The 23,859-nt window shown below is 44.3% G+C and overlaps 1 protein-coding gene across 6 annotated transcripts in view; it reads right to left on the bottom strand.

Moving 5' to 3' along the window:
- Cpeb1 (cytoplasmic polyadenylation element binding protein 1) overlaps positions 1-18,356 on the bottom strand; it is a 98,125-nt gene extending 79,769 nt beyond the window's left edge. For 2 of the 6 annotated variants that reach the window (XM_037197865.1, XM_037197876.1), the window contains exon 1: positions 18,058-18,356. The gene's annotated coding sequence lies outside the window, so the exon portion shown is untranslated. Of the gene's footprint in view, positions 1-12,509; positions 14,918-16,730; positions 16,868-18,057 lie in introns of those variants that run through there. The other 4 variants (XM_037197874.1, XM_037197877.1, XM_037197878.1 and 1 more) reach the window with 4 other exon arrangements.
- Between the last annotated feature and the right edge of the window lie 5,503 nt (positions 18,357-23,859).

The raw sequence follows: 23,859 nt of genomic DNA, 5'->3' as shown, positions 1-23,859 counted from the left end.
ACCATTAAGAAGACAAGTCGGGCGGTAGTGGCGCACTCCTTTAATCCCAGCACTCGGGAGGCAGAGCCAGGCGGATCTCTGTGAGTTCGAGGCCAGCCTGGGCTACCAAGTGAGTCCCAGGAAAGGCACAAAGCTACACAGAGAAACCCTGTCTCGAAGAAAAAAAAAAAAAGACGACACATCATATCTAAACGGGGCAAATGTCATCTGGCATGCCCTTCCTTATGTACAACAAAGTAAAGTTCTTGTTTAAAGTGACTGTGCAATTAGAATAAAAATAAGCAAGGTGTTCAATTTATACCCCAAATAGCTGATCTAACAAGTAACTATCAATGTTTACCTTGAATAGCCACACTGGGGGATAAGTGAACCAGTACTGTTAGATGGAGAACAGTCTAGTACTTTCCTTATGTGCACACTACACATGCACACTACAAGTATAATACTATGGCATGTGGAGTCTGAATTAATACACATGTAGTACTTACCATAGTGCCTGGCACCTAATTATGTGCTGAGCAAATTAATGCTATCAGTACTAATATAATTACACTATGAGTCAGAGGGAACTACAGGGATCTTTGAAGAAAGGATTCATGTGCTCATTAAATGAGGGAAAAATGTATTTAAAAGCTAAAGCAACTGCTGGGTGGTAGTGGTACATGTCTTTAATTCCAACCCTTGGGAAGCAGAAGCAGGAGGATCTCTGAGCTCAGGGCCAGCCTGATCTACAGAGCGAGTTCCAGGACAACCAAGGCTGCACAGAGAAATCATGTCTTGAAAAATTAAAAAAGACTAAGAAAGCTAAGGCAACTATTTGATGACCCTAGGCCCTTCTCTGCCTGGGTACCCATTCCTAATCATTGACTTCAGAGCTTAATTAAAACACTGAAGACATCATACAAATACAACTACCTAAAACTTTAGTCTACCATAGAATAGACTGATTCTTTTGAAACACCAATTAAAAGAATTCATTATTTCTCATTTTCAAAACTGAAACTACCTACTCCCATAGTTGAGTACCACTGACTTTATAGCATCTATCTCAGTGGTTCTCAACCTGTGGGTCACAATCCCTTTGGGGTTGTATATCAGATCATGATTCATAAGAGTAACAAAATTAGTTATGAAGTAACAACAAAATAATGGTTGGGGGTCACCACAACATGAGAAACTGTATATTAAAGGGTTACAGTATTAGGATGGTTGAGAACCACTGGTTTATCTTTTAGCAATGTAGTTCTGAATTTAGACCAATGTTTTACTATAACAAGAACTTTTTTTCTATTGCCTGATGACCTCTATTGTTTTGGTATATTTTGCCATGAAATGAGATCATCAGCAAGCTTTTTTTTTTTTTTTTTGGTAACCTCAACTTAAGTCTTTTATTGTGGACAAAAAAATTAAGCTTTTATATGAATCAAAAGCTTGGGATAAACTACCATAATCTTGAGAGTTAACAGGTTTACTTGGCAATACTAGAAAGAGAAAAATGCTAATTCTTTTAAAATTTAAAGTTGATGATACAGTAAAAATTAGCATCAGGATAAAACTAGTTCTGCCTACTTACATGTTACTAGAATGCCTCATGAAGAATCTACTAACACAAATTATTTTAGATCAGGCCTCAATTCTCAGGGGTAACAACTGATACTCTTAAGAGTAAAACAGTGGTCTCCTATAGCTCTGAGCCTCAACTGTCCCTCCAGAAGTTCAGTCTACAAAAGTTTCATTTTTCTTTTCTTTTTTTCCTGGAGCTGAGGACCAAACCCAGGGCTTTAGCGCTCTACCACTGAGCTAAACCCCCAACCCCTTCATTTTTCTTTTTGCACAATGAAATGTTCCTTCCCTAAAATGTCAGTCCTTACGTTAGGAAAAAAAAAAAACAACAACACTAAGTCACGGGCTCTGAGTTACAAATATTACATTGCTGTGAGCCTTAGTTACCTAAGGTATAAAAAAAAAAGTGAGTGGCAGAGTTTATATTATAAAATTACATATTAAATGGCTGGAATTCTCAATAAATAACTTACTATTGGCAGATGCCCAATTCTAAGTAGGTAATGGTATCACTATTATAAGTATGCTTCCAATGTACTACTGAAGCCACCTTCACCAAGAAACATTTATTTATTTCATCATAAATGAGGTGGGTTTTTTCCTTTTGTTTGATTTTACACCTATGGTTTCAAACTACCAATTATGACTCTTCTAAAGTGTGTTTGGTTTGAAACAGGATCTTATAATTCAGGATGGCCTAGAACTCATGATCCTCCTACCTCTATATCCCAAGTGCTGGGATTATAGACATTTACCACCCTACCTGGGTAAAAATGTAAATCCATTACATGCAGATTATGTTTTCTCAAAAATAAAATGACAAAATTATATTGTGTAGATGGTAGAAAAAATGTAGAACTGCTTTACTGGAAAACCCTGGCCTTGCTTTCAGATAGTATATGTTCTCAGCCAAGCACTGAGGTCCTCACTCCTCAAAATCTTGGCTGGATGACACTCAATTCTCATAAATGATTGAAGCACTACCATTTTATTCAGTCTGCTTTTACTCGACAATACAACTACACTAGAGATGCCTTCAAGAAAATTACTGTTAGTCCCCTATGGACTTGTAAAAAGCTAGGAAAGTAATTTAAGTTTGGGTCAGGTGTAGTGGTGCATGCCTTTAGCATTGGCACGTGGAAAGCAGAAACAGATCTCTGTTAGTTTGAGGCCAGCCTGGTCTACCTAATTGAGAGACCCTATCAAAAAGAAAGAAAAAATAAATTCAAGTTTGTCTATAAAGGATACATACACAGTTTGCTCCTCCAGATAAGAGTTTTAAAGCTGAAGTCCATGGATTAGAATTTAGAGAATCTTCTAAAAAACAAAACAAAACAAAAAAACAAAACAAAACAAAAAAAAAAAACACAACCTATGTTTATACTAAATTGTTTTCCTGGAAAGAAGACCTTTTCCATTTAATTGGATTCTTTTGGTTAAGGTCTTGAACATTCAGGTCTTTTTAAAAATATTAAGTCAAGCTGGGTGGTGGTGATGCACAACCTTAATCCCAGCACTCAGGAGGCAGAGGCAGGTGGATCTCTATGAGTTCAAGGCCATCCTACAGAGCGAGTTCTAGGACAGCCAAGGCTACACAGAGAAATCTTGTCTCCAAAAAATAAAAATGAGTCAAAGTAACAGAAAATAATCTACTTAGATGCCTCCCAAGAACATTATACTGAAACGTACTTTGGCAATTTGCCTTAGACTTACACTAAATATACAGTTGAACATTTATAGTCAAGATTTTGAAGAAACCTTACTACAATTTTAAGTAGCTCTTATATTAATAACCACACAGAGAAAAAGGTCATTTGGGGATGACAAATTAGGAACACGTTTTCCTTGCAAAAGAATGCAAATCTAGCTACATTTCTATGCTTGCTTTAAATTACCAGGTCACTCATTGTCAAACTTATGGCTGAACTTTATGGTCTAAATGCTTTGCCATCAGGAGATTTGGTAGGATTAGTTCAAGGTCATCCTCAACTATATGGTAAGACTGTCTCAAAAAGAACAAAAAAAGGAACCATGACAAGGAGGAAGTGCAAAAAAAAAAGGTAGGTTAGAAAGTTGTGTGAGGAAATATGCTTAATACTATATACACAGTATACATATATTGTTTTTTATACTATTCATATACGTATGAAATAGTATGTATGAAAACTGGGAGGAAAAAGAGGGAAAGGGGGGAGGAGAAAAAGAACAGTCATGCTGCCCCCCACTATCTTTCAAGTCTATGCAAAAATACAATGAGTAAAATTTTATTACTTTGGTACTTATGAAATTAGTAATACTCTGCATCATTTTAACCAAGGAAATAGCAATTTCACACAGCTCAATCTAATATTTCATGAATACTGAAAAACTACTGGTTAGAAATTGAGATCACAGAAATGGATAAAACATAGTCCTTGTCTCAGAAGAATTCATTAAATGGGATAAGTAAATTCAGTTAGGTCAGTGGAAAACAAAGAAACACAAAATGCTCAAGAAAGGAATAAATAAAAATGTCAGGAACAGTTTCACATTAAAACTTCTAAGTTAGAGCAAAATGAAAATGCCAAATTTCAATAAGCAGACATCAGAAAGAACATAATAGGTAGAACAAAGTGTTGGAGATATATAAAAAATGGGTCGTTCAAGGAAAGAAGTGCTCCAACAATAACTAGACAGTGTATTTCACCAGGAATAAAAAATACCACATCAGAAAGAGAAAGTGAATCTATTAACAGATACAAGAGACCCTTGACCTCTTTCTTCATTCATGATCTTCCATCATTTCTACAATAGCTCTTTCTCCTTATTGTATAAGTATGTTCAAGTAAGCTTCTACCTTAAAAGCATTCTCCTCAATCCACCGCCCATTTCTTTTGCTTTATGAACAACCAGTATTTACTTCTGTTCCTATTTCAATCTATAACACACTGCCCCAAGTCAATGATTTCAGTTGCCAAAGCCAACCAAGTCTTTCTTGACATTTTTTTTTGGGGGGGGATACTATACTCAATTACTCTACTGAACTCAGGAACCACTTTCTCCTTTGGTTATTTTTTATGCTTCCATAGGATGTATCTACCAATCACTCAATCTTCATTAATTCTATTGTCAGTCTAAGAACTACAGTCTCCAGAATACACTCGTGAGAACAGTAAGGGAGTCATTTTAAAGATTTTTCAGTTTTAAATCATGTTAGTGCACATGTTTGTGCAGATGTATATGCACATGAATGCTGTTGCCCATGGGGGCCAGAAGAAGGAGGTGTCAGATCTACCAAGAGCTCGAGTTATAGGCAGTTGTGAGCTGGGAACTAAACTTGGTTCCTCTGCAAGAGCAGAGTAACTGCTGAACCATCTCCTCAGCCCCCAAAAGGAGATATTTAATACCAAAATTGCTCAAAAATAGTTGACAGCACATGACCACTGTAACTATAGCTCTTGTCCACATATACTAGTCACTGTTTACTGTAAGCATCACTAACTCCCCAATTTGATAAACTGTAAGGCTGTTCACTGCCTGTATCTATACCTCTGCAGTAGTATCTAATGTTAATACCTGTTGTATTGTCAAGCTCTCAGTACAGATACCTTATGAAAGTTAGATCCATACTAAATTTTGCTACAGGTATTTTTACCACCTTAATCATACTTACATAAATAGTAATTACTCCTTTCTTATGCTTTAGAAATATCCAGATAGTCACTAATTGTCTTCTGTCAAAGCTCATGACTACTCAGGACTTGGGTTTTAAGTTCTGAGCAGAGAATTCCTCCTAAACAAGACTCCAAGGCTCCAGTTATGTCAGAGGTGTTTCCTGACCTGGTCTCTAGCTCCTCACCAGTGTTTCTCAAGCTGCCTAATGTAGAAAAAGGGGGAGGGAATCTGAAGTCTGGGATCTCTATTTTAATCCTAGTGCTCTCTTAACTGGGTGACTGGCCAAGATTTTCAATATATCTATGACAGTCTCAAAAATCATTGTCAAAAGATAGAGAAGCCTCTGGACAACTGGTCATCTAAGTACTATTCAAAGCCCTCCCCAATTTGACATAAGTCCTATTACTGTCTTTTTTCTCCTGTTACCAAAGAAATGTGTGTTCTATCAAAGAGCAGTTTTGTCATCCACCTTTCCTCACACCCTTGGGACCTGATAGTTACTCCTGTTACACATTCATCTTTTCTATGAATAGAATCAACTCTCTTCAATGTTTACAGTGTCTTGTAGTCCCACACTCCTCCCTCTGATAGTCATCCAGTTCTTCTTCCAGTTTCTCTATAGAAAAACCTACTACCCTCTAACCCCCATACCCTTGTTCATCTCTTTAATCCGATGCCCCTCTCCTTCCCAACTAGTCATGTTAGTATCTTAGTCACTACTCTACTGCTGTGAAGAGATACCATGACTAAAGGAACTCTTATAAAAGAAATCATTTTAACTGAGGGCTTGGTTACAGTTTCAGAGGTTTCAGATCATTATCACGGCAGGGAGCATGGTGATCCTCATGGCACTGGGGCAGTAGCTGAGAGTTACATCCTGATCCTCAAGCAGAGAGAGACTGGACCTGGCATAGGCTTTTGAAACCAGTGACACTTCCTTCAATAAAGCCACACCTATTCCTTCTCAAATAGTGCCACTCCCTGGTGACAAAGCCTTCAAATATATGAGTCTATGGGGGGCATTCTTATTCAAACCATCACAGGTAGAATGCTTTTTCTTAAGTTCACTGTACTCTATCAAATCCAATGAGCAATTCTTGAACCTTTCAGGATATTTTCTTTCTGCTTGTATGTTCCTATTAATAGATCTTTGAAAAACACAAATAGGAAAACCTCCTTTATAGGACTATAGTCTCAGAACTCTTTACACCCTTAACATTTCTATGGATGGATCTCAAGAGCTTTAATGCAGATAGACCTACCTATTAGTATTTCCTCATTAAAACCTTTTGATGCCATTGCTGCAGTAATTAACTGTCAATTTGGGGGGAACAACTTTTTTTAATTAACATTGTAAAGTACTCCTGGAACTGGAGTTACAGACAGTTGTCAGCAACCATGTAGGTGCTAAGAACCAAACCTGGGTCCCCTGTAAGAGCAACAACTACTCTTAACTGCTGAGCCATCGATCCAGACCTGTCTCAACTTTTTAAGTTAATTTAATAGAAGCTGGCTACATTTTATTTAACCTGTTGACATATATTATTTTGAATAATAAAGAATATCCAGTTTCAGATTAGTTACTGGAAAAAGATATTTTCAGATAATTTTGATTATTCCTTTTTGATACATCAAACCTTATAAGCATTAACTTCTTAAAAGTTAGTAATAACATGACAACTGAAAGCATATGGATGTGTCCTTCTGATGCTGTTAGATTTAAGTTAAACTCACATTTTGGATGGACCTTTTTTTTTTTAACCCACACTTGACTTTATAATACTTTATGCCAATCATGTGGTAAACACAGGTTCAACAAATTCTTCAGATAGTGTAAGTTTAACATACTCTTTGATAGTACAACTCTCATCAAGAGTATTTTATTATATATAGTGTCAAATGTTTTACAAAATTCTAATTTCTTCTGAGCTCAAATTTTATCACTGGCAATAAACACACTGTCAAGTCATTTTCTAATGAAGAGACTGGCACATTTTGTTCATTTTAAAAAATCTGTCCAATAAATACAGCAAGATGAACAACCTTAGTTCGTCAGTGTTCTTTCAAGTGGGGGATGTATTTTTCTTGAAATAAAATCATAGAAATACTTGGACAACTTCTACCTAGATATTAAGTAACAGTGTTCTCCACTAACTTCCCATTTGTCACAGTACATACTAAAGATTTAGTAAGCTTGATTTTGTTATTGCTTCCTCAAGCATATCTGTATGTAAAACTGGCTTGTGGGGTTTGTATGAATAAAAAAATGATGGATGCCACAATTTAATGGCACTGCCATGATTCCTACTAAGGTGCCAGTGGCTGTATTCACCCATACCACTTCTGCATCATCAGTGCAAACACCAATGCAGTTTAAAAGCAACTGATGGGACCAAGTGTGGAGACACATGCCTATAATCCCAGCACCTGGGAGGCTGAGGCAGGAGGGTCACAAGTTTGAAGCCAACCTGGGCTACACAGTAAGTTTCTAGCAACTTGGGCTGTGGGATTCTGTGTCTCAAAAGAAAGGAAAAGTCAAAGTCCTTGCTATTTTAGAATTATGAAACACTTTTGACTTTGGAGACCTAGCACTGAGAATTTCTGTCATAAAGACGAAGTTCCTTAACCATAACATGAAAAATCCCTTCATCTTAGTAACCAACTTAGATTTCTTTTTTAAAGTATTTTAATTGAAAGCTAGCACACACTCTGCAGAGGACATGAAAATTAAGCATTTTACTTAATAAATGTTCGAATATTTGTATAAATCTGAGTACCACACATATCAAAATAAAAACACTTCTACATTATAGGTTTTTCTGTGCTCTTTCCCATTCTCTATACTCCATTTTTACGTTTCAGTTCATCCTCCAAGGGCTTAGTGTTCAGAGTGTGTTTGCATGCCTGTACATTTGCATGTGTGGAAACCAGTGATCAATTTTCCTGTTCCCAGGTGGTGTCCATGCTGTTTGTAGAGACAAGGTTTTTTCAATGCCCTGGAGTTCATTTCTGTTGTCACCAATTTGGCTTGTTCATATGTTTACTTGTGATTTTTGAGTCAGGGCCTCATGTATCTCAAGCTGGTCTCAATGACCCTGAAAATGATTTTTCTGCCTATACCACCCCAAGTGCTGGGATCACAGGCATGAAGCAGGCCTCTCTGTGTTATGTGGTACTAGGAATCAAATCCAGGACACTTTATGCATGACAGGCAAGCACTCTACCATCTAAGCCATATTCTAGTCCAGCTTTGTCTATTTTTGAACTTCTTTAAATAGAGTCATGTAACAGGTAATCTTGTTCTCTAAGGGTCTGGCTTTTTAAAATTTACTATTATTTTTGTTTTGTTTTGAGAAAGGGCCTCACTATGTAGTCTCAGCTGGCCTGGTATGTAGACCAGGCTGCCTGGAGCTCAAAAGAACCACCTGCTTCTACCTTCCAAGAGATGGGATTAAAGGCGTACAACCCCATACCCAGGAGGTGTGGCTTCTTCATTATTATTCCAATACTGGGACTAAACCTAAAGCCTTGTGACTTGAAAGTGCTCTATTTCTGAGCTACATAAAGTACCCTTTTAGCAAATTTTTGAGAGAGTCTAAAGTGTCCAGGCTGGCCTGCCTCAATCTCCCAAACAGCTATAATTACAGGTATACACCAGACAGTATGAAATTTTTTCATGTTAACATATGTGGTTAATCACAATTTATTTGTACTACTATAGACACATAGCAAAGAATTCAAATAGTAGCTTTTACTGCCGTCCCCTGGTTTTCATGGTTCTTCTCTTTATCTTCTGACTGTAATAAACCTTAGCCATTGGTACAACTACTTTCTAATACCCACAAACTCTTCTAGTGAATAACCTCATCTGAGCATGGTTTTGGGATTACCTGACCAGCAGTGGGTATTTGCTGTTCTCATCATCGTCTTCTTGTTCTTCAGATTTTAATATTCTCAATAGAATTCTGTAACTATTCTTTGAAAAATATCACACTTGACAAGTGGTGGTGGCGCATGCCTTTAATCCCAGCACTTGGGAGGCAGAGGCAGATGGATCTCTGTGAGTTCAGGGCCAGCCTGGTCTACAGTGTGAGTTCCAGGATAGGCTCCAAAACTACACAGAGAAACCCTGTCTCGAAAAACAAAAACAAAATCACTTATCTTCCTCTATGTGTATGCGCATGCACATGTGTGAGGGTCAGAGGATAATTCTTGGGAGCTGATTCTCTTCCCTCTACTATGTGGGATGCAGGGATCAAACTCAGGTCATTTGGCTCCATATCAAGTGCTTCTCTACCTGCTGAGCTGTCTCCATGCCTCACTGTTAACTATTTCTATGCATACCTTTTTATAGTCAGATGCATTTGTTTTTCCTGTATATTCCTTTATAATACACCTTTGAACTAAAATGTTAGTGATATTGTACTAGTTCCCTAAAAGTCACCTTCTATCCCATGCTGCTCAGATGAACACATTTTTTTAAAAACAGAATTATCATTCCTTTCTCTCTAAGCCGGTTTTGGCAAAGCCTTTAATTTTTTTTTTTTTACATACCTACCACCTATGTTATTTCTGTATATATTTACTTTTACTTACAATATAGCAGATAACTTGTTTACATGCCCGTGTTCCCATTAGACAAATGACCCCTGAAAGTGGGGACTTTATTTATTCTAAGTGGCCCTTGCCATATGATGAGAAGGGAGCTTTTTTTTATTGGTAACTTTTCAATTCCCGAGTGTCATATTACACTGTTTGTGGGTACCGTTTTTGTTTGTGTGGAATTGCTTTTAATCCAAATTTAAAACCCCAAATTCTGAAATGACTGAGTAGCTGGGAGCTTTGACAGTGAGGAGAGAAAGACTTGATTAAACTCTTTATCTTGAGAAGGTGAAGACAGAAAGGATTCATGAAAATGCTCTCATCCAGAACAATCCACTAAGGACCAAGTACCAGGGAGACATGTCTAGGAAGCAAGAATAACACACCAGTGGGACAGAGCACCACAAAAGTGACAGATATGAATACACAATGACAACTGAGAAGGATGGTGGAAAAAGCAGACTGAAAATACTCAAGAAAGGTAATGGAGAAGGAAAGGAAGACTATAAGGGACACAGCAAACACAAAGTGTGCAATTATATCAAGGTTTTACAGTTCCGGAAACTAAAAGTTTCCAAAGGGAAGTTTCCAACTTTTCCAACAGTGTACTTCTCTAGCATCCTTCTGTAACAAGCCTAGTGTGATAGAAAACAGAAATAGCCTACCAGTTCTTGCCTAGATAGCACTAGAGCAGTGGTTCTCAACCTGTGGGTTATGACTCTTTTGAGGGTTGAACGACCCTTTCACAGGGGTCACCTAAGACCATCAAAAAATCAGATAGTTACATCATGATGAATAACAGTAGCAAAATTACAGTCATGAAGTAGCAACAAAAATAATTTTATGGTTGGGGGTCACCACAACATGAGGACCTGTATTAAAGGGTCACAGCATTAGGAAGGTTTAGATCCCTGCAGCCCCTAGTCAACTAGCCTAGTTGAACTGGTGAGCTCCAGGTTTAGTGAGTGCTGCCTATAAAATAATACGGAAAGTGGTTGAAGACCCCAGAGGTGGACCTCTAGTACACACACATATCAACACACACAACAACCTGCTACATTTAACATGCATCAGATAGACTAAAGCCTAGATCTTGAGAACAAACAGCAGTAAAAACAGCCTAAAACTTGGTCACACAGACAAATGGGTACAGCTATGGAAATTCATTGCCCCCCTATACAGAGGGACAGGAATGAGCCAACAGGATGAACCATAAGGAACACAACACTAACATGGAAAAATAAAAAGGAAGCATGTAAGTGCTGAGACCAAATTGATCAGATGGAAAAAAGTAGGAAGTCTCAATCTTAGGAATCAAGCACAAATTTTAAGTAAAATAAAATCAACATAGCAGAAGAATTCTAGATGAAATACCGGGTTTCTTCTAGAAGAAGAAATGAGTTCCAGTTCTAGCTATATGACCAATTGTCGCATAAAATTAAAAACAATCATTTTCATTCTAAGCTTTTTTACTTTTTATCCATTAAAAGAGTAAGAAATTAAAACCTAGACTTGGCATCAACTGGAAGACAGGTCTCCAACAGTTTTTGAACTTTAAAACACTTCCACGATTACAGCTTTAATAAATAATAATAATAACAACAACAACTACTACTACTACTACTCAGGAGAAAGGGCTAGTCAGGAGACAGATGGTATCAGAGCCCAAACCCAAGAGCATAAACTTAAAATGCAGGGTGCACCGATGTAATACAGTGCTGTGTCAAAAGACACAGCCTCTTCACATACACATGCCTGCCCACCAAGGCAGAGGAAGGTTATTTTCACAACCTTATCAAAGGAGACAAAGGCAGCTGTGTTAGATCCATCCAGATGGTACCATACCAGCATATCATGCTGGTGAAGAATAAAGAGACCAGTAACACTCTTAGTCAAGTTACTCCTAAAGTTAACAGTGAACTCATTTTTAGCAATCAAATCAATCTTTAGACCTAACCTTCTGGGGAGTCTCCAGTTACCTCAAGGAAAGTCAGCACAAAATGCCTTAAAATAAAAACAAAAGAGTGTTGACTCACTATACTCTAAAAGAGCTACTACTCGAGGCTAGAAATGGCTCCGTGGTTAGGACCATTTGCTGTTCTTACAGAGGACTTGCATTCAGTGAGACCCACACAGGGACTCACAACCATCCATCAACACACACATGGTGTATACATATACGTTCAGGCAAAAACAGAAAAAATAAGTAAATCTTTTCAAAAAGAGCTGTTCAACCAACCCATAAGGAAATTCCAAAGAAGTGAAGTTGAATTCAAAGGTAGCCCAGACCCAAGTGTTCACGTAAACTATTCAGTAAAGAACAGGAACACTCCCACCCTATCACTTAAAAACATACTGAATATTAAGGCAGTAGCATAATCCCTAACAAGAGTCTTTTTAAATTCCTGTAACATTAAAACATTGGAAATTACATCTACGTCATTTCTAAAAATGAAATGTGAATACCAACTTCTCATGAAAAGTCAAATATCATCCTATAAAAATGTGAAAGGGCTCAGTGGATAAAGGCACTTGTCACCAAGCCTGACACTGGAACCTATATGGTGTAAGGAGAGAATAGACTCCTCCAAGTTGTCCTCCAAAACACACACACACACACACACACACACACACACACACACACAAAGAGAGAGAGAAAATGTGTAAAAAATAGGAAATAACAGACTTACTATGTCAATCTTTTCAGTCTGTGTACTGCAACTGAGAAATGTCTAACACTTGGTGGTCCTATTTTCAACATAAAAACTTTCAGCACTTGGGACGTGTACTTCAGAAGACAAGACTCTTTCAGAAGCAGCTTTTAACGGAAACAGATTGCAAACAACGGCCAGGGGAAACAATGGACATTTCCAGTGCTGCAATGTGGGGAGCAAAGGAGGTGAAGTTAGTAGCATCCAAGGGCTTAATGAACACTGAAAGGGTGTAATCAATACTTCTCGTTTTAAATCAAACAGATAAAAGCCCAAACTATTTATGTAACTGCCTCACCCTAAGCTCTATGTCCAATCCCAGTTCTCATTTGTCCCAGGAGCTTTGAGGAAAATTCTACCCAGAATCAGTTCAGTTTAGACTAGGAAAAGTAGATTTACAGATCAGATTAGCACAGCTATCCAAAGTAGAAAAATAATTTGTTACTTGATCCTGAGTCTTTAATTGCCTCCACCACTAGCTACTGAAGACTAGAGTCTAAACATTAGTACGGGGCGTTGGTTATGCATTCCCACCCAACTTTAACAAGAATTACAAATTTACTAATGGAATTTGCCCTTTAAATAGATATAAGGACCTTATACCAGTGAATGAAGCTTACACACACAACACTTAGCACTAAAATAAACACTAGCAAAGAAAGAACTTCCGTGTAGATGCCCCAGACTCACCCACTGCTCTCTGCTTTCCTGATCTGCCAATTCTGAACTCAGAGCTGATTTCTTGGCTGATAAAGGATGTTAGAGAGGCTAAAGTCAGGCAGTATTTTGAAGTTTCTAACTTTACTAAAACCTTCCCAATATGGGTAAAGAAACTGTCGTTTGTATTAAGAGCTTGTGTCCTCACGTAAAAAGCCAATTGCCAAAGGCTTTGAATATACTCACTCCTCCTTTAAAGCCTTAAGAGCGAGATACTAAAATAAATTTTCCTTCTAGACCCTTCCAACCTCTACTAGCATGACTAAATGTGATGCTGATATTAAGATTCTAAGCCTTACCCAGAATTAAAGACCCAGGCCCTCATTCCTGGGTCAGGGTCCTTTTAAGCCCTAGGAGATTATCATTTACAATTTTACAATTTGCTGCACACACACAAATAAAATCAATCAATCAACAACAAAACCCAACACACCAACAACAGAAAAAACCAAACCCAACCCAGCTTTATTACTTAGGAGGCAGCTGCCATAGGTAGGTTGGGAGTTCAAAGTCAGCCTAAGTCACATAAGAAGATCCTGCAGAGAGGGAACAGAGAGGAGGGAGAGTAAGAAGGGAGAGGAGAAATAGGGGAGGGAGGGAAAGAGGTAGGGGAGGAGAATAAGGGAGGGAGAGAGGCACAAAATTTTGTCTTACTAATTCTTGGAAATCTAAGAGGCATCACTAAAGGGGTTTTAGTTAAGACAGAAAAGGTGAAATTAATCATCACTCTACTTTTATCAGTCTTAAAACAATTATATAAGAATTCAGGGCTGGCAAGATGGCTCAACAGGTAAAAACACTTGAGTCTGAGCCCTAGGACCCTCTGCTGAAAGGACAGAACTGACTCCTGCAAACCATTTTCTGACCCCCACCCCACACGCACACTCTGGCATGCACACAACTCCCAACACACAATTACTAAAAATATGATAAAAATTAAAAAACATTTATATCATTTAAAATCTGCCTTATATGAGGACAAATTATTGAAATTTTGTCTGTGTTGAAATGAAAGTCTTGTATAGAAACGGGGGGGGGGGGGTCGTCACTTCCATAATGGGAGGAGCCTTTCTCCAGACCTCTGGCTCTCAGGACCAACTAACTGCTCTGACACACATTATGAAATGGTAGACACAGCACATTCCTTCTAGGCACGAATGCTCAGAAGACCTATACTGACTTCTACAGCAACAGGAGATTCCTACCACCACAGTTAGAGTTCTCGATGTAAAAACAGGGACCAGCCCACAGACCACATCATCATCACCAATAACCTTTTATCCTTGACAGGCACACAACATGTAACTGGTTGGGATAAAGCAACAAAAAGATCCAGGATCTCATTCCACCACTTAACAGCTTTGTGAGTTGATATTTGAGCCTCAACTGCAAAACAGGGAACTCTACATAGAAGTATCTACAGACTGACTCCAAACCAGTCTTCAGGATGATTCTAACATTAAAGATGTTGTATTTGGTCCAAACTGTGTAATAGTTTATTGTTGCACTTAAATACCAGGGATTCATCAAAATGGGGGGGGGGTGTCAAAGGCCCATCAACTCTGGGTGGGCAGTTCTGTTTTTCAGTAATCAATTAATGACTGTTTCCTTTAGAGAGGCATATACAGATACACTATAGGTCAGTGGGTAGTGTTCTCCCCTCCTCTTCAATTCATTTATTTTATTTACCTTGTTATACATTATATATATAATATATATATAATATATATATATATCCACTTTAAGGATTTTCAATTGTGCCTGATGCACGTTTGGTGGTGTTCTTACAATCGTACAACATCATCTTCCTTCACTCTCTCCTTCTTGAACGCTTAAATGTGCCACAGCAGTGTAGCTGCCTGTACTGAAAGGACCCCAGGACCATTCCTAACTACAAATTTCCCCATGGCCATTAACTGATGTGTCAGCTCTCTAACTCGTCTGCTGTACAGGCTGACACAGCCTCCCTTCCACGCTGGGGAGCCTCTGCCAGGACAATCATTGAAACGGGGAGCTAGTGTTTTTAAACTAAAGGCTGACCTACCTATACAGTTGTCCTCTTTCTATAATAAACAGAGTGTGGAGCGCCAAATGACTCAAATCTAGATTAACTGTGCGAACTGCGGGGTGGGGCATGATAAACGATACAGAAAATGCCCTGTGAATCCCAGGCAAGTTATTAAGAGGAAGGGTAAATGACCAGTGGTAAATTCTGAACACTACTGTCCTTAAGGGCTCCTGACAGGCTAGAGCCCCCGTGTGCAGCAGAAGTCAGCGGTCCATCCCTTTCTACATACCGGGACAACAATCACCAGCTTGTATTTCTGAGGTTTTGTTTTGCCTGTTTTTCTTTTTGCAACATGGTTTATATCTCTACACTCACAGAGAACCGGAGTGTGAAAGTAAAAACTGTCCTCTGCAAAGTCTGCGCTGGTCCGTGGGGGCTGACTCGCCTAAGAGCTGGCCTGGAGAAAGCGGGCACTCGCCTGCCTTTCCAGAGCACTAAAGCCGACCCACTTGCCTTGGCCCCAGCAAATGACGCAGACCAGCAGTTTACCCAGGTGCCAGGAGAGTGGGGAGGCAGCACGGTAGCCAGGGAGACCAAAGGAAGCAGTTGCCAGAGAAATGCGTTCATCAGAGTCGGGCCTGGAGGCCGCGGTGGGGGATGGGGCGGCCTGAGGCAGGCAGCCCCGGGCAATTCCGGGTCTCGGGTGCTTCCGACTTTTCCCACGCGCGTTAATCCTATCTGCGGGCAGAGCACTCTGGGGGAGAGCGCGCAGGGCGCAAAGGGCCACGACAGGCCGTGGCGGTGGCACACGAGGCTGCACAGCACCCTGGAGCCCAGGTGCCATGCTTCCTCGCGCTGAGGGCCACTTGCACGAACCGTGCCCTTGCAGGGGCCCCTGGAGACGAAGCTCAACACTGGCGAGCAAGCGACTGGACCCGCAGAGCAGCCCACGCGGGGGCAGAAGGCCGGAGCAACACGGCGAGCGGCCCACCGAAGCCACCTGGCTGGCCCGGTGCCCTTGCCTCAGGGGTCCCAGGCAGGGGTGGGCCTCCCCCTCTCCCCCCCCCCGGGGGTGGCGTCTAGGCCCCGGGGAGGCGGCCTGCCAGCCCTACCCGCCCAGCGTCGACCCTCACAGCTCCCCGCAACCTGAGCGCAGAGCTGGGGGGGCCACGCGAACCCATCCACACTCCGAGCCCCCCCAAGTCTGGGCACCTGGCCTTGCCGCCCGAGGAACGCCGGGAGAGCCCCGCGAGGCCACATGAGTGCGTCCTCCGGCCAGGCCGCGGGGCAGGGCGAGGAGAGCGGACGCCACTGCCGCCGCCGCCGAGGAGGGCGAGCGGGCTCCACGCCTGCCTGCGCCCCCTCGCGGGCTGCTCCACTCCTCCTCCGGGCGGGCGCCCCCAGACCCGCGGGGCTCCCGAGGCTAGCCCTCGAAGGCGGGTCCCACGCCCGCCCGCCCGCCCGCGCGACCTCACCTGGCCCCCGCCACCCTCCGGGCTCGGGCTCCAGAAGCAATCGAACGTGTGAAGCCACGTGACCTCCCCGGGCTCGGAGAGCGCGCGGCCGGCACGCGGGGCCCGGCGGCTCCGCGGCTTTAAAGGAGCCCGGCCGGCGCCGTCGTGGCGCGCGGCGCCGAGCGCGGCCCCAGCCCGAGGGCTCCCCGCGCCGCCCCGCGCTGCCCCGGGCCGCCCTGTGCCGCGCGCCGGGGCCTCCCGCGGGACGCCGAGGGGGCGCCCCTCGAGCGACGGCGGCGGGGGCGCTCGCCAGCGCGGCCGGCCGCCGCCGCCGCCGCCGCTGCGGCTCTCACGTGCGGCGGCGACGACGGCTGCTGCGGGAGGAGGAAGTGCCGGGGACGCCCGGGCGCCGTTCCGCGCCGCCGGCTCCCGCCTGGACATACGTTCGAGGCCAGCGGGCGTCTGCAAAAAAAAAAGCGCAGCTCGGAGGCCCCAGCGGCCGCCCCCGGAGGGCCGCGGCGCCTTTAAGCCCAAAGGCCTGAGTCACGAGGAGGCTCCCTGCCCCCCCCCACTCCGCCCCACACCGCTCCACGAGGCCCACGACAGTGCGGCATGTGACCGGCGCCCCGCCCGGGACGCTCGCCCGGGGAGGCGGTGGCCGTGGGGGGCCTGTGGGGCGGCCAGACAGCGCGCGGACCGTTAGCTGAGGCAGCGGGGACGGCGGCCCCGCCCGGCCCCGGCCCCGCCCCGGCGGCTCTTACCAGAGAGAACGCCATGGGGTCCGGCGTGGCCCGGAGGGACCGGCGGGCGGGCGGACGAGCGGGCGGGCCGGCGGGTCGGTGCGGCGCGGCGCGGGACGCGCACACACGTGGGCACTGTTTTTGCAGCGAGCGGCGCGCCACTCCGCGCCCCGGCGCCTTTATAAGGCTCGGCGGCGCTGGCCTGACGAGCGGCACCTGTGTCGGCCCCGCCCGGCCTCGCCCCCGCCCCCGCCCCCGCCCCCTGCGCTCTTCGCGCCCGTCCATCCCCGCGCTCCACCGCCCACCCTGGGCCGGGGGTGGGGGACCCGGGCCGCCGGCGGGGCGGGGGGGCGCCGCCACCTCTACCTCTCTAGGAGCCCGGGGATCCAGGCCTGGGCACGCCCCATCGCCCAGTCATCCTGGACAAGTCACTCTCCCGCAGGGCCTCAGTTTCCCTTTATGGATTTACCAGCCTCGGGGATGCACCTGCGGTGGGGGGTGGGGGGGGACGGAGCGGCCTCCTTAAAGCCGAATAACCACGCCCCTGCTTTTCTAGTGACCTCTCCGGGTGGACGGCCCCAGGCCTCCCACCCTCCGCGTCCCCCCACCTGCAGCAGACACGCCCTCACTTCAGACCGACTGCAACCGCATCTCCTCCAGCCAGCCAGCGAGCGAGCGAGCCCGAACGGGGAGCGCAGGCGTCAGGGGATTCCGGAAAGTTCCAAAGACAGTCGTGATCCTCTTTGGATTGCGATTCCCTGGGGAAACCGCTTCCGACGCTCCCGCCCGAGAGAGGCTAGGGCGCTTTACTGAGAAAATCGGGGGCAGGCGATCATGGTGAGCTGGGCTGTTGTTTAGAAAGGCGTCATGGGCCAGCTGGGGCTGGAGCGGACCGGAAGCCCGAGCGAGCGAGCGCAGAGGCGGAGATGGCATTCCGGGCTGGAGACCAGGGGAGGCGGAGAGGGAGGGCTGCGCTGAGCGGGCCCGATCCGACTAGGACCCAGCTAATGCGTGCTGATACCACAGGAGGGAAGCCTGGGCCCAGTGTATAAAGGGCTCTTATTCTGCAGCTAGCTGCAAACTAGTAAAGAATGATGAACGAGCGTGGAAGTTGCCAGGTCGCTTTGAAGGTGGTGGTGGAGACTCAGAGGTTGGAAATAAGGCGCTGGAGTGGATAAGAAAGGGACCCGAGCTTATTGAACATTTCTAAGTGTCTTATATGTTATACTATTTATTAGGCACGTTTTATACTCAAGGTACCTCCTGACAGGTGGGCACGAAGCCGCTGCCAACTGCTGGCAGGTTTGCGAGGCAGGTACTGTAGGTGTCTGCCCAGGGTGGGTAAGGAAGGAAGACTATGGCCCTAGTCTAGTGTGTTCTGAGGAGAAGGTGGGGGAGAGGACAGGTGCTGGCGTTGAAGTCTTCGAGCTCCTAGAGGCAATGACAGTGAGGGCTGGCTAGACTCCATCTTGGGGCTTTCCCGAGTGCTGCTGAAGTCCTAAGCAGAAAGGGCGATGACCATAGGGAAACCATACCCCTTAGGAGCAGCCCACCCCCAAGTCCCATCTTGGCCAGCGAGCAGCAGAGGCCTCATACTCCAAATCGTGTTTCTCGCTTGTCTTGCTTCACTTCTGAGAGAGTGCCCCACTCAGATGTCTACAACTGTGAGGGTGTATGAAGTGCTCTGCAGGCCCAGGGCACACCTGGAAGGGCTAGTCAGCCATCCGTGGTGGCTTAGACCTGTGATCTCAGTACCATCGAGGATGAAGCAGGAGGATTACCTGCATTGGAAGGCAGCTAAGAACTACAGTCTAAAGAGAGTCTGCCGCAAAAAATAAGTGGAAGGGATGGGTTAGCTGATAGGCACCAAATACGTCTAAAATCTCTCGCATGAATTTTAAATCCAAGGTCACCATGTACCTCAGTGGCTGCCGATTTGTGATCCTTCACATCCTGGCCACAAAGTTAAGCAAGAGAAGAATCTGAGACTTGAAATGACACCTAGGGGCCTATGGGAATGAGTATCTGAACAAAAAGTCTACTAAACTACCAGGCTGCCAGCATGTAAGAAAGCAACTTTGATCGGGAATTCCTGCTGCTTAAACTTGGCCGAAGCCATAGGAACAGTCTTTTCCGGGGAACTCAACCATGTGCTTAGCATGCGTTTAAGAGCTTCACTGTGTTCACTCATTTTGTAGCTGAAGAGATGTGCTCCAAGAAGTAGCGTGTGCTTGGCTTCAGCTGCTTGGGAAACAGAGGCAGAAGGATTGTAAATTCAAAGCCGATCTAGACAACTTGGTGAGCCTGTGTGCCCCCACCCCGCCCTGACACCGACACCCCAGACTTGAGAGTAGAGTTGGGAATATAATCAAGAGTGCTTGTGTAGTACGAACCAGACTCCAGGGCCAGTCCCCAGGAAACCATAAAAGGCAGCAATGAGTAACTTGCTCAAGGACCCCTTGCCAACAGGAGAAAAGCAAGAACTCAAACTGTACAGTTTTCTGTTTTCATAGCCTATGAAAATACAACGCCTAGCATCTCCAGCCTCCTTTCCCTTCTTACATTTGTTATTTATTTGTGTGTCTATATGGACACACGTGGAAGTCAGAAGACAACCTGAAAAAGTCGGTTCTCGCCTTCCACTGTGTAGGTCATGGGGCTTGAGCCCAGGTCATCAAGCTTGGTGGCAGATGCTACTTTACCTGGTGAGCCCTCTTGCCCCTGCCCCCCCATCCCGTTTTTTGAACAGGCTTTCAATATGTATGTAGCCCACACTGGCCTTGAACCTCTGATCCTCCTGCCTCAGCCTCATGAGTGCTGTGCTGTAAGTGTGCATCACCACGCCCAGGTTACCTTCAGCACCTTTACGTGTGTACTTCCATGTCAAGTGTCAGAGCTCACTGATGATGGGAAGAGAAGTAGGGTTCAAATTTTAGTTACGGCCTCAGGTGAGTTGGTGCTCTCAGGATGGGGTTGGGGAGTAGGGTGCATCCTTGGCGAGCCCTACGGGTTCTGCAGAAAGCACAGTCCTGACTAGAAGGCACCCACTATCTACCACACAGTGTGGAAGATGATGGCAGCAGAGACATCAAACGACTTGGTCAAGTCACCACAGCTGGTCACTGGCAGAAGTGTCAGGAGCGAGCAGACACCAGGAGAATTATCCATTCTCCCAGTCAACAAACAGCCTTTGAGTCCAGCTACGCCTGGCGCTGTCTCTGCAGTTAGATTTAAGTGTAACTGATGGGCTGTTTTCAGTTTTAAATGGCATGGCGTAGGGGGCAGGAGGGACTATAGTTTTTTATGTGCTCACATATAAAAGCACAGGGCACAGGAGGCAGAAAGCTAAAAGAATAAAGGAGGTCACTGGGAGAAAGTGATTTCCTAGTTGCAAGAGATCAGAAGAGAAAAATCATCCAGGAAATCCAGACTACAAGGGAAGATGGACATGAAGTTTCATTCAAGTTTAAATTTCATCCAGCTCTTCATTGAAGAAATGCTAGGGTTTTGTTGTTTGTTTTGATAACAGAAAATAGATCAATGTGGCAGGATGTCTCGGTGAGTAAAGTGGTCCTCAAAAAGCCAAATGACCTGAGCTCCATTCCCACAACCCTCGGAAAAGTGGAAGGAGAAAACCATCTACACGAAGTTGTCCTCTGACCTCCACCTGCACATTACACACACACACACACACACACACACACACACACACACACAAATATGTGTGCTCACAGAGTAGTATTTTTTAAAAATCTAGTGCATTTTTTAAATTTCTTTTTAAAAGCTAGTGGATCAACCCTGCTTTTTATCATATATAAACGTCAATTTTTAAATAGGTTAAATATATAAATGTGAAAAGCTGCTCTTGGAATTTTAAAGAGGAATATAGGAGGGCATCTTTATTTCATTTGTTGTTTTGATTTGTTGAAACAGGATCTCACCATATGGCCCAGGATAGTCTTGAACTGAAAGTCTCTTTCCCCCAAGTGCTAGGATTATAAGTATATGCTATCAGCCTGAGAGAGAGCATTTTTATTGCCTCAGTCTGTGGACAAATTCTATAAATTAAAAATAAGAGTAAAATACGAAGGGCAATGACAAGGTTGTCCACACTGAAGTTTAAAACTTTGTGAAGAATATTTAAAACTGGAAAAGGTGAGCTACAGACTCATATTTTCAGTGCATACCAAGGTCTTCAAAGATCTGAGATAGCCTGGATAGCTAAGAACCTCTATTCTCCACAACCCCAGTCAATTAAAACGTTCTGTGAGAAAAGTACCCCAAGATCAATAACTGCGTGCGCAAATGTGTGCTTATGCAGAGACCATAGGCTGACATCTGGTGTCTTCCTCCATGGCTCCACCTCCCCCCCCTTTTTAAATAAAAGTTTCTTAGTGAAATTGGAGGAGGTCACTGTTTTGGATAGACTGGTTAACCAATGAGTCCCTAGGATCCTGAGATTGGATTTATATGTGAGTGCTGGGGATTCAAACTCAGGATCTCAAGTTTGTGTATCAAGTACTTTACACAGAGCAATTTCCCAATCTGTCTGTGTTGATATTTCTTAGAGATTTGCCTCTAACCTTTATCAAAGCTGATTCGGAGGTAAAAATTAGTCTAAGTCCAGCATTCAAGTCCCACCTCAGCCCAAACAGTGATAAAAACAGAAATCCTGGGGGTAGAATCCAGGGCCTCCAGGCTCTCCTGAAACCAGCAGCTCCAGCTGCTGTCTGGTGCCACAGTGCCTGGCGAATCCCCAGAGCCAGATGCAGGGCTGTCCCCTGGGACTGCTTTTGTTCTCTTTCCCTGACAGGAGGGCCACACCTATTTCCCCTGGCAGACTTCTGAGCAGATGGGCACGGAAGTGGCAGGGCTCCGGGATGTACAAGGACCTAGAGTCTTGTCACAGAGGATCAGAAGCTTTGCCTCAACACCTCAAGCTACTTGTGCCCAAAGGCTCTTCTCCACAGCACAGTCAATCACAGCGTCCTGTGAGGAAAGTATCCCAAGGGGAAAAACACCAAGCTCGAGTAACAGTGCAAGCTCTTGTCCCACTTCGGGGAGAGGGGTAGTCATGAGCCCCATTAGAATAGGAAAGGTTCTGAGAAGGCCTGTGGGAAATAGTTACTTCATTTGAATTAGCAATTCCTCCCAAACTTATTTGATCATAATATTTTTTTCTGGTTGAACACATGGTGATTGAATCCCTGTTGCTCGCTCAGCCTGTTTTCTCACTGGGAAAGGCATCAGGGAAGGGCACCAGGTTTGTCCCAAGTGTGCAGACCCTAGTCCTCACTATTCTGTGTCAGGCACTCAAGGTGCCATGGTGTATACTCAGGACAGAGTGTTCAGAATCTGGATTTTGTTTGTTTTTCAAAGACTGCATTATATTTACATTTTCTACATTTATTTTTTGTCTGTGTGTAGTGGGGGTAGGGGGTGTTGTGCCACAGCACAAGTGTGGAAATCAGAAGACAACTTGAAGGAACTGATTCTCCCTCCCACCAGGTGTGTCTTGGGGATTGAACTCGGGGCATTAGGCTTGGAAATGCTCAGCTAACCTGACTGGCCCCAGAATCTATTTGTGAACAGGATCCCCAAGAGACTGAAGAAAGGTATCTTGAGAAGCATGACTAGATATCTTCTGTTCCTCTTCCACTAAGATGGCCATTGGGTCACGGGCCAAGCTGGGAGGGGAGCAAATCTCCAGGCCCTCTATCCAGATATAATTGATGTATTTTGAACTGCACATCTATATTTATAGAATTCCCCACATGATTAGTCCCTTCTTCCCAAGGGGCTTATGAGGGAAACCAAGGCAAACTGCCAGCCACTAATGGGAACTTGCTTCTGCTCAGACTTAGAAAAGGACTGTGGGGAGGGGGCTGGGAATCTGGCTCAGTGGTTAAAGTGCTTGCTAGGCAAGTGGAAGGACCCCCAAACACACATAAATACTGTATGTGTGTGGCAGCCTACCTGTAATTCCAGCCTGGGAAGGTGGAGACAGGATTCCCAGAGCGAGCTGGTTGGGGACACTAGCCGTATCAGTGAGCTCTGGGTGTGATTGAGAGACCCTGCTTCAGTGAGTAAGTTGGAAGAATGAGCAAGAATGATTACATCAACTTTAGACCTAGACATGCACATGCATGTACACATACACACACTTGCATATGATGTGTACACACACGAGTATGCCCACAAATGTGCAACAGTCACACATACACACACACACACAGAGAGAGAGGGAGAGGGAGAGGGAGAGGGAGAGAGAGAGAGAGAGAGAGAGAGAGAGAGAGAGAGAGAGAGAGAGAAGACCAAGAAAAAAAACCTTTGAGACAGAGATTATGCAGTTCAGGTTGGCTTTGGACTTGTTATGTAGCTGAAGACAACCCTGAACTTGGTCCTCCTGC

Source organism: Peromyscus leucopus, chromosome 1 (genome assembly GCF_004664715.2).
Source record: "Peromyscus leucopus breed LL Stock chromosome 1, UCI_PerLeu_2.1, whole genome shotgun sequence".
NCBI lineage: Eukaryota > Metazoa > Chordata > Mammalia > Rodentia > Cricetidae > Peromyscus > Peromyscus leucopus.
This window is presented reverse-complemented; position numbering and strand designations above follow the sequence as displayed.